Source organism: Juglans microcarpa x Juglans regia, chromosome 2D, assembly GCF_004785595.1.
Source record: "Juglans microcarpa x Juglans regia isolate MS1-56 chromosome 2D, Jm3101_v1.0, whole genome shotgun sequence".
Taxonomy (NCBI): Eukaryota; Viridiplantae; Streptophyta; class Magnoliopsida; order Fagales; family Juglandaceae; genus Juglans; species Juglans microcarpa x Juglans regia.
The window spans coordinates 37,635,969-37,644,145 of NC_054596.1; the positions used below are offsets into that span (position 1 = coordinate 37,635,969).

General features: G+C 36.0%; 1 pseudogene; it reads left to right on the forward strand.

The window, feature by feature from the left end:
* The first annotated feature begins 3,352 nt into the window (after positions 1–3,352).
* On the forward strand, positions 3,353–8,177 carry LOC121248767 (annotated as a pseudogene).

Consider the following 8,177-nt stretch of genomic DNA (forward strand, 5'->3'; position numbering starts at 1 on the left):
CGAACGCCTCATGGGTATCCAAGCCCACAGGCGTTCCAAGATATGATCTTCATGGGTTTCGGTAGTGCTGATCAACAACCACCATCGATTCAACATTGTTTGTTTCAGACACATCAAGCACCTCAATCTCCTATGAAACCCTTGGTCTGACAACCCTGCTAGCTCCATCATCTACCGAATCAATCCATTTCTCTTTTTAGAAATGGAAAGCCATTGGGTGACTTTGGAATTAGAAGTTGTAGAAGAAGAGAGAAATGATAGTCGTTTCCACCTACGGCTACTAACCCCATCAGGCCTACCCATAGCAGATTGGCCCATTGAGAGTTCACCATACTTGAGCCCATTTTCAAAACTTGTCTTCTCTTTCTATGTTGGCCAAGAAAACCCCTTCGGCCCATTATGCATATGCTCATCAAACGACTCCGTATTAATTTCCCTAATTCCCGCGTAAGCGTTGTCATCTCCATGCATTTAAACTTCCTCAATAACTGATACTGACTTCTTGCCCCCCTCAACTAACTGAACTGAGTTTTCCTCCATAGGATCGACAGAAAGTGATGCTAAATTCTCGTGATCCATTACGGCTTTCCGCTTGGATGACACCGTGACATCAGGAGCAGTTATCTCATCCACAGGCACCATAGCAACCATCAGATCTATATCCTTCCCCTTGGCACTCGTGTTGCCATTCTAGTTAGTTCTTTCCTTTCCCATGAACGAGCATCTCTGAAACAATCGCCGTAACTAGTAGTTCGCAACTAGCTACCATACAGAAGCACCTCTGCCTCATATACACAATCAGATTACTTCTTCAGTTTACACTCCTTATCCCCATGACCCAAACACCCACACTAGTAATAGAAGCTGGGCAATTTCTCGTAAGAAAACCTTACCCACACAGCATTGCCATCGCCCATACAAAACATTGTACCTCGTAATAGAGGAGTATCAATGTTGAACGTAACCCGAACCCTCAAGAACTCCCCCAAAGCCAACTCCCCCTTCTCTAAATCCACCTTTTCAACTCTCCCAATTTTTCTCCCTACTAGATTCCCCACAAATTCATTCCTGGCCCTCAAAGGAAAATCATGAATTATGACCCAAAAAGTGGCTTCATGAAAGTGAATCTGATTAACTTGTTTACTACCATCCACTTCCTGAACCAACACCAGTTGCTTATCAAAAGCCCATGGTACCTCTCTTACCACACGTTCCTTATTGCACATATTATCAAATTCAACTAAAGTTAGAGTAGAATTCAGATCGCGGAAACAAATAGCTTGCAGTGGATGCCATGCATGACGCATAGTCACCTTAAAAACCTCTATGTTATAGTGTTTCTCAGTTAGTAAGGTTGCAATCAAACCCTTCCCTACATATAAAGAGATATCTTCCAGAAATCCAGCATCCACAATCACTTCCTCTTTCTTATGAGACGTCAACGATAACCCTTGATACAGATCCTCCAGCTGATCATCCATCCTCAAGTACGAAAACTGCCCGAAACAGTGAAAAAACAACACTCTACGCAACCCTAGAGCCAAAGAGGAAAAATACCTCCAGAACAAACCTATATATATATATATATATATATGAGAAACTATAATTTTCTTCATCTTAATTGTTATTATCGACCTTAACTTTACCGGCTATCTTTATTCAAGTAATTGGCCTAAAATGTATAGGCCGGATAGATAGATCAAGATATATAATTCCTCCAATTCAATCTCTTAGAAATGTCACGTGTTATTTATATATGTACGCGACATTTACACGGTAATTTTTAATATTTAGTCAAATGTTAACTTTTCCTCCTTTATAACATCTAAATCAATCGGTTAATTTGACTAGTTCGCTAATCCTATATATGTATATATATAAAATGTCCATATATATATAATTATATATCTCTCACATATTCAAAGATTACGTACGTAACAGGCCGGCCCGGGAAATATTCCAAACAACCCTCAAAATATATATACATACATATATATATATATATATATGGATAAAATTAATTAGTAGCTAGTCCCATCGATCTAATTGGCTACATTTCGTGGTAATTGACAAGTTAACGAAGAATTCAAAGCTAATCAGTCAACAAAATGTTATTTTATCATAATAAACATATATTATATGAATAATTAATATTAATTTATAGCGAAGCAGCCAATCAACAAAGCTCATTCGCCAGAGCTAATCCTCACCAATTTTGGCACCAGTACCGGAGACGGCCAGGGTACCATATTTTTCTTATCTTATTTATTTTCTTTTTCCGGTCGGCCTGATCTATATATATAATATAATCCTCCCAAATTCCCACATATTCATATATATATGCATCATGCATGTCCTCATCTCACACAATTAAGTCAATAACTCCGTTTTCGTGGATCTCTAGGATTATATATAATCAACGTTCGACCGATTATCAATGTAGTCAACAAAGGAAAACAAAGTAAGTTTTTCATTGCGATATTTATGATGGCGGCGGCCAGGAAAAAAGATATATACATGATATATATAATTGCATTATTTTTCTAGCTTGTTTTTTAGTCTATAATGATATATATCTTTTAATTATGATAATATAACTCCTCTTTCTATATATCCAAAAAATTAATATCAATGAATCCGTTTTTTTTTTTTTTTTTTTTTTTTGCCCTAATCATTTTCTTGTTGTTGTTAATTTCAGAGGCCAGTAACCTTCTTTTTTGTATTTGAATAGATATATAAATAAATGAAGAATCTCGAGTAGATCGTTTTTTTTAACAATTATGACTTATCGCTCATGACTTTCTAAATCGTTATAGGAATCCGATATTGGTCTCTAATACATAAGCAAATTGGTATTTTATTTAATTAAATAAAATCGTCATCCTTGACGACAGCATTAATTAACTTGCATATATATATATATATATATATATATATATATATATATATATATATATTATACATTATATATTCTTTACTCGCGTGTGAACTGATGATCTTTGATACAGTCCATCACGATTACCCCAAAGAGAGAAACAAGAGATATTATATTATCTGCTCGGATTCAAAGAGCCCACAGTAACCCAGATGACAGCTACAACGCCGACACATTGATATACGGTTTCGGTTGTACGAGACTTGCGTAAATGTTTTTGAAAATAAAGCCAGACTAGTGCACGAGACTTTCATATTGTGACCCAGTTGGGCGCATTAAGCTGGCACCAGACCCCAGTCGTGCCGGCCAGGGGAAGAGGGGAACGAGCCAGTACTGCTTCTATATATATATATATATATATATAGGGAGAGAGAGAGAGACTATATATATATATATATATATATATATGTCTGTGTGTTTGTGTGTGGACGTATGTGTCGCAATTTAACAAAGATCACCAGATCAGTACTGGAAGAGATCAACCTTCACAAACGTGAAAGAGAAAATTAAGTGAGAAAGAGAGAGATCAGAGAGATGGGGGGTCATTGCGATACTGATGATAGCCCAGCCTCTTTTGTCAAGAACCCGACCATCAAGTTCACCAAGCTGTTCATCAATGGAGAATTCATTGATTCCATTTCAGGTTTTCATTACTACCCATGATCTAGATCTCTCTCTATCAAACTAATTACTACGTACGTTTGTAAATTTTCCGGATTATATATTCAGGACTTCCCCTTTGTTTTCCCAACTTTTTAGTTAGTTTATCACTTGAGAGAGAGAGAGAGAGAGAGATATATATATATATATATATATATATATATATATATATATATATTATGACAAGCAGTTTATGCTAAAGCCAAAAGGCCGAAGGCCCGAAAGGATCTAAACAAACTACAAGCTGAGAGAAAAGAAGAATTAATCATCGTTTGTTCATGATCTATATTTACATACAAATACATTATACGCATGCCACTAGCTACTCCGATTGTTTATTTCATGAATTTAATTTAGTTAAAGCATATATATATATATATATATATATATATATTGCAGCCGACCAACAAGGTACATATATAGAACAGCGGAGGGTTCTGGCTGTTAATTACGTACGAAAATATTAAGCACCGAAAGAACTGTACGTATAAGTAAGTTCCAGTGACTAACCTCTTCTTAATTCATGATCAAATAAGTCAGTCGGCCCATCGTAAATTAAAATCAAGTACGACGTAGTAGTTTACAAAAACTAGTACAATACCTTATAATTATCAAGTTTTCGTACATGGAATTGAGCATGTTGTCACGAGGTGCATGGTGTATGATCTATAACTGCATTTCAATCGGCCATTATGTGTGGTTCCTGAGACGTCTGAGGTAATGCATGCATGAAAGCCACTTATCAACTTTATTGCATTGATCCACAGGCCGAGTCCAACAATAAAGTTTTTAATTTGCTGTATGTAATTTTCGTATCATTAATTTTGTTCTTTGGTAATAATCAGGAAAGACGTTCGAGACCATAGATCCAAGAACAACGGAAACTATAGCGAGAATTGCAGAAGGAGACAAAGAAGATGTCGATTTGGCGGTGAAAGCTGCCCGACAGGCTTTCGACCATGGTCCATGGCCTCGCTTGCCTGGCTCTGTATGTATTTCTCTTTTAAAACTTAAGCCATTATATAAATAAATAAATAATGTATTTTCACACAAATTAAAGAAAATTAACTTAATAGTGGTCCCAAATTCGCGACTAGGTCAAAAAATTGATTTCAACTGATCTGAAAACATTTTAGTCAATTTCACGCGACTCCGGTCCGATCCATTTAAAATTTATATTTATGAGTGATAAATTAATAGAGTGCTGGGCGGCAGCCTCTTCGCCTCGCTTATGTCAATGAGGCTTCATTGAAGGAAAAAATGATAGAGATAATTACATTACACATGATACTGAGAGATATATAATTGTTTTCTTATAGTATTTAAGATTAAATGATATCAATCCCATAATCGAACATGAGTCTTATTGCATATATATTCTGGAAAGATCTATGTAGGATATGATCATGAAAACTCAAAAAAGTTATAACGAGTTTTTTGTTTTTTTATCGAGATTGTATCAATGCATGTACATATTTTTATCCAACTCAACGATCAGAATTGGATGACAAGTGCCATTTGATGATCAGATTATTGCTTTAATTCTCAATTAACCCCCTTAAGTGCAAGCGCGCAGTTCATTGTAAAGGACCAAGATTTAATTTGCAACGGCTAATGGGAAATTGTACGTACGCTGCAGGAGAGAGCAAGGATAATGATGAAATTCGCTGACTTGATTGATGAAAATGTAGAAGAATTGGCTTCCTTGGATACAATTGATGCTGGGAAATTGTTCACTATGGGAAGGCCGTAGACATTCCTCATGCATCAAGTACTCTCCGATACTATGCAGGTGCAGCTGACAAAATTCATGGGAAGGTATTGAAGATGTCACGTGAGTTTCATGGATACACATTGCTCGAACCTATTGGTGTCGTGGGACACATCATCCCCTGGAACTTCCCTACGACGATGTTCTTACTGAAGATTAGCCCCGCTTTAGCCGCAGGGTGCACTATGGTTGTCAAGCCCGCGGAACAAACTCCTCTATCGGCTCTTTACTATGCTCATCTGGCTAAGCTAGTAAGTGAAAATCTGATCATATGCATCTTCTTCTGGTTTGTTGAGTGACTCCTCAACTGGCTCAAATCCAGTCCTTAATTAGTAGTGAAGTCATTTTCCATCCATACATTATATATCCTTATCCATATTCAATACAATAGTTGCCTTTTCTAGCTTTCATATATACTCATGAGTTCCTCCTGATATTTGTCCCATTTAATATCTTTTCTTGTTCAAGGCCGGTATCCCTGATGGAGTGCTCAATGTTGTAACCGGATTTGGACCAACTGCTGGTGCTGCAATTAGCTCTCACATGGATGTTGATGCTGTAATTTCTGACTTTTAATTGAGTGTTTCGATCCCTTGTTTATGTTCTTTTGCAAAAATGTCTTGGTCATGAATAAGTTCATTGCTTTGGGGTACTGTGCTCTTGAATCTAGAGTGATGGTCTTTAATTTCAGGTTAGTTTTACTGGCTCTCCCGAAATTGGACGCAAGGTAATGCAGGCCGCAGCAGCAAGTAATTTGAAAGTGGTTTCACTTGAATTAGGTGGCAAGTCACCCTCATAATCTTTGACGATGTCGATGTAGATATGGCTGCTGAGCTAGCCATTTTCGGCATCCTACATAACAAGGTACGTAAATTTCATGTTTTCTTTGCTGCTTCTTTTTTTTTTTTTCTTTTAAATAAAGTTGCATTTTAGAAAACTAATTTAGCTAAAAAATTGTACCTTAAAATGACAATTTTCTTTGGTACTTTTATATATCAGGGAGAAATATGTGTGGCAAGTTCTCGTGTTTATGTTCAAGAAGGGATATATGACGAACTTGTGAAGAAATTAGTTGAGAAGGCAAAAGCTTGGGTAGTTGGGGATCCTTTTGATCCTAAAGTTCAACAAGGACCGCAGGTATGAATTGAGGCTAGCTTTCATGATCTATACATATGTTTTCTAAGGTGATATATATATATAAATATATATATATATATATATACACTACAAGAAAAACGAGCATTTATAACAAATTATTTGTAGCGATAATGATTATTTACGACGAAAACAGACTTATTTTAGTAGGAAATAATCATTTTCACAGGAAATAGCTAGTCACAAAAAAGTAATTTTCTTATAGTTTACAACTTTTACAATATTTTTCAAAAAAATACTATTTTTTAAAACTTATTTGAATTTTATTTAACTTTCACCGATTTGAATTCAAAACTAAAAATATTTTATTAAGAAGTTGTACATATAAGAATTGAAAAATAATTGTGTATATATCATTTCCTATGTTTTTTTCTCTGCGATCGACGTGGGGTACCAAGCAACTAACAGCCACGAACAGTCTGGGAGAAGAGGAATAATTAATCAAGGAAATGATCCAATAAGTACTCATGAACAAGGAAGTGTATTGGGCCCATAATCCCATTAAAGCTGCGTATGGTCCAAAACAACAACAAAAAGACATGATTGCATGGCATTATTTATTGTAAAGTACATGAACCGGTTTATTTATAAACTTGATTGAGTTTTTCGTTTTGGTATCATGCTGCATGTGCAGGTCGACAAGAAGCAGTTTGAAAAAATTCTTTCATACATTGAGCATGGAAAGAGAGAAGGAGCCACCCTTTTAACAGGGGGCAAGCCATTGGGTGGGAAGGGATATTTCATTGAGCCAACAATTTTCTCTGAAGTCAAGGTAAGTCATGTCTGTATATATGTATATATATGTAATTAGTCATGTGGAATTAAAGGCTAAAGTACTCGTTTTCCCTTCATCTGTTATATTATTGATCGATCTTCGGTCCATGACATGCACAGGAAGAAATGCTTATAGCAAAAGATGAAATATTTGGGCCTGTAATGGCTCTTGCGAAGTTCAAGTGAGTACAAAAGCTCTAATACCACTTTTTTGTACATTCTATGAAAAAAATTAGTCCATCAGTTTTGTTAATTGGTCATAATAGTTTTGAGGGTTTGCCTCATGATCATGTTTAGCAGCACGTACGTGCAATATTCTATTACTACTTGCAGATAGATAGAAATGCTCACTATTTTTACTAAATATTATATATCTCATGAACATTAATAACGAGTACTACAGAACAATCGAGGAGGCGATAGAGAGGGCCAATAGCACTAGATATGGCCTAGCAGCGGGCATCTTAACCAAGGACATAAACGTGGCTAACACTGTCTCAAGATCAATCCGTGCCGGCACCATTTGGATCAATTGTTATTTCGCTTTCGACAATGACTGCCCTTTTGGAGGGTATAAGATGAGTGGATTTGGAAGAGATCTTGGATTGGAAGCCCTTCACAAGTATCTTCAAGTTAAATCGGTTGTTACTCCCCTTTATAATACTCCCTGGCTTTGAAGAATCGAATTGATCATCAAGATCATGATCCACTTCTAATTGCACCTGAAACATGCATGATATGGAAACTATATCATACGTTTTACCAAATAAGTACTTATTCTTATTTTTGGGGCTTGAATTAAGTGTTTGCGTGTATTTGTTTTGCTAGGTATCTTATTTAAGGTCTGTATTCTTTTAATAAATCGACCCCATTATAAACTCT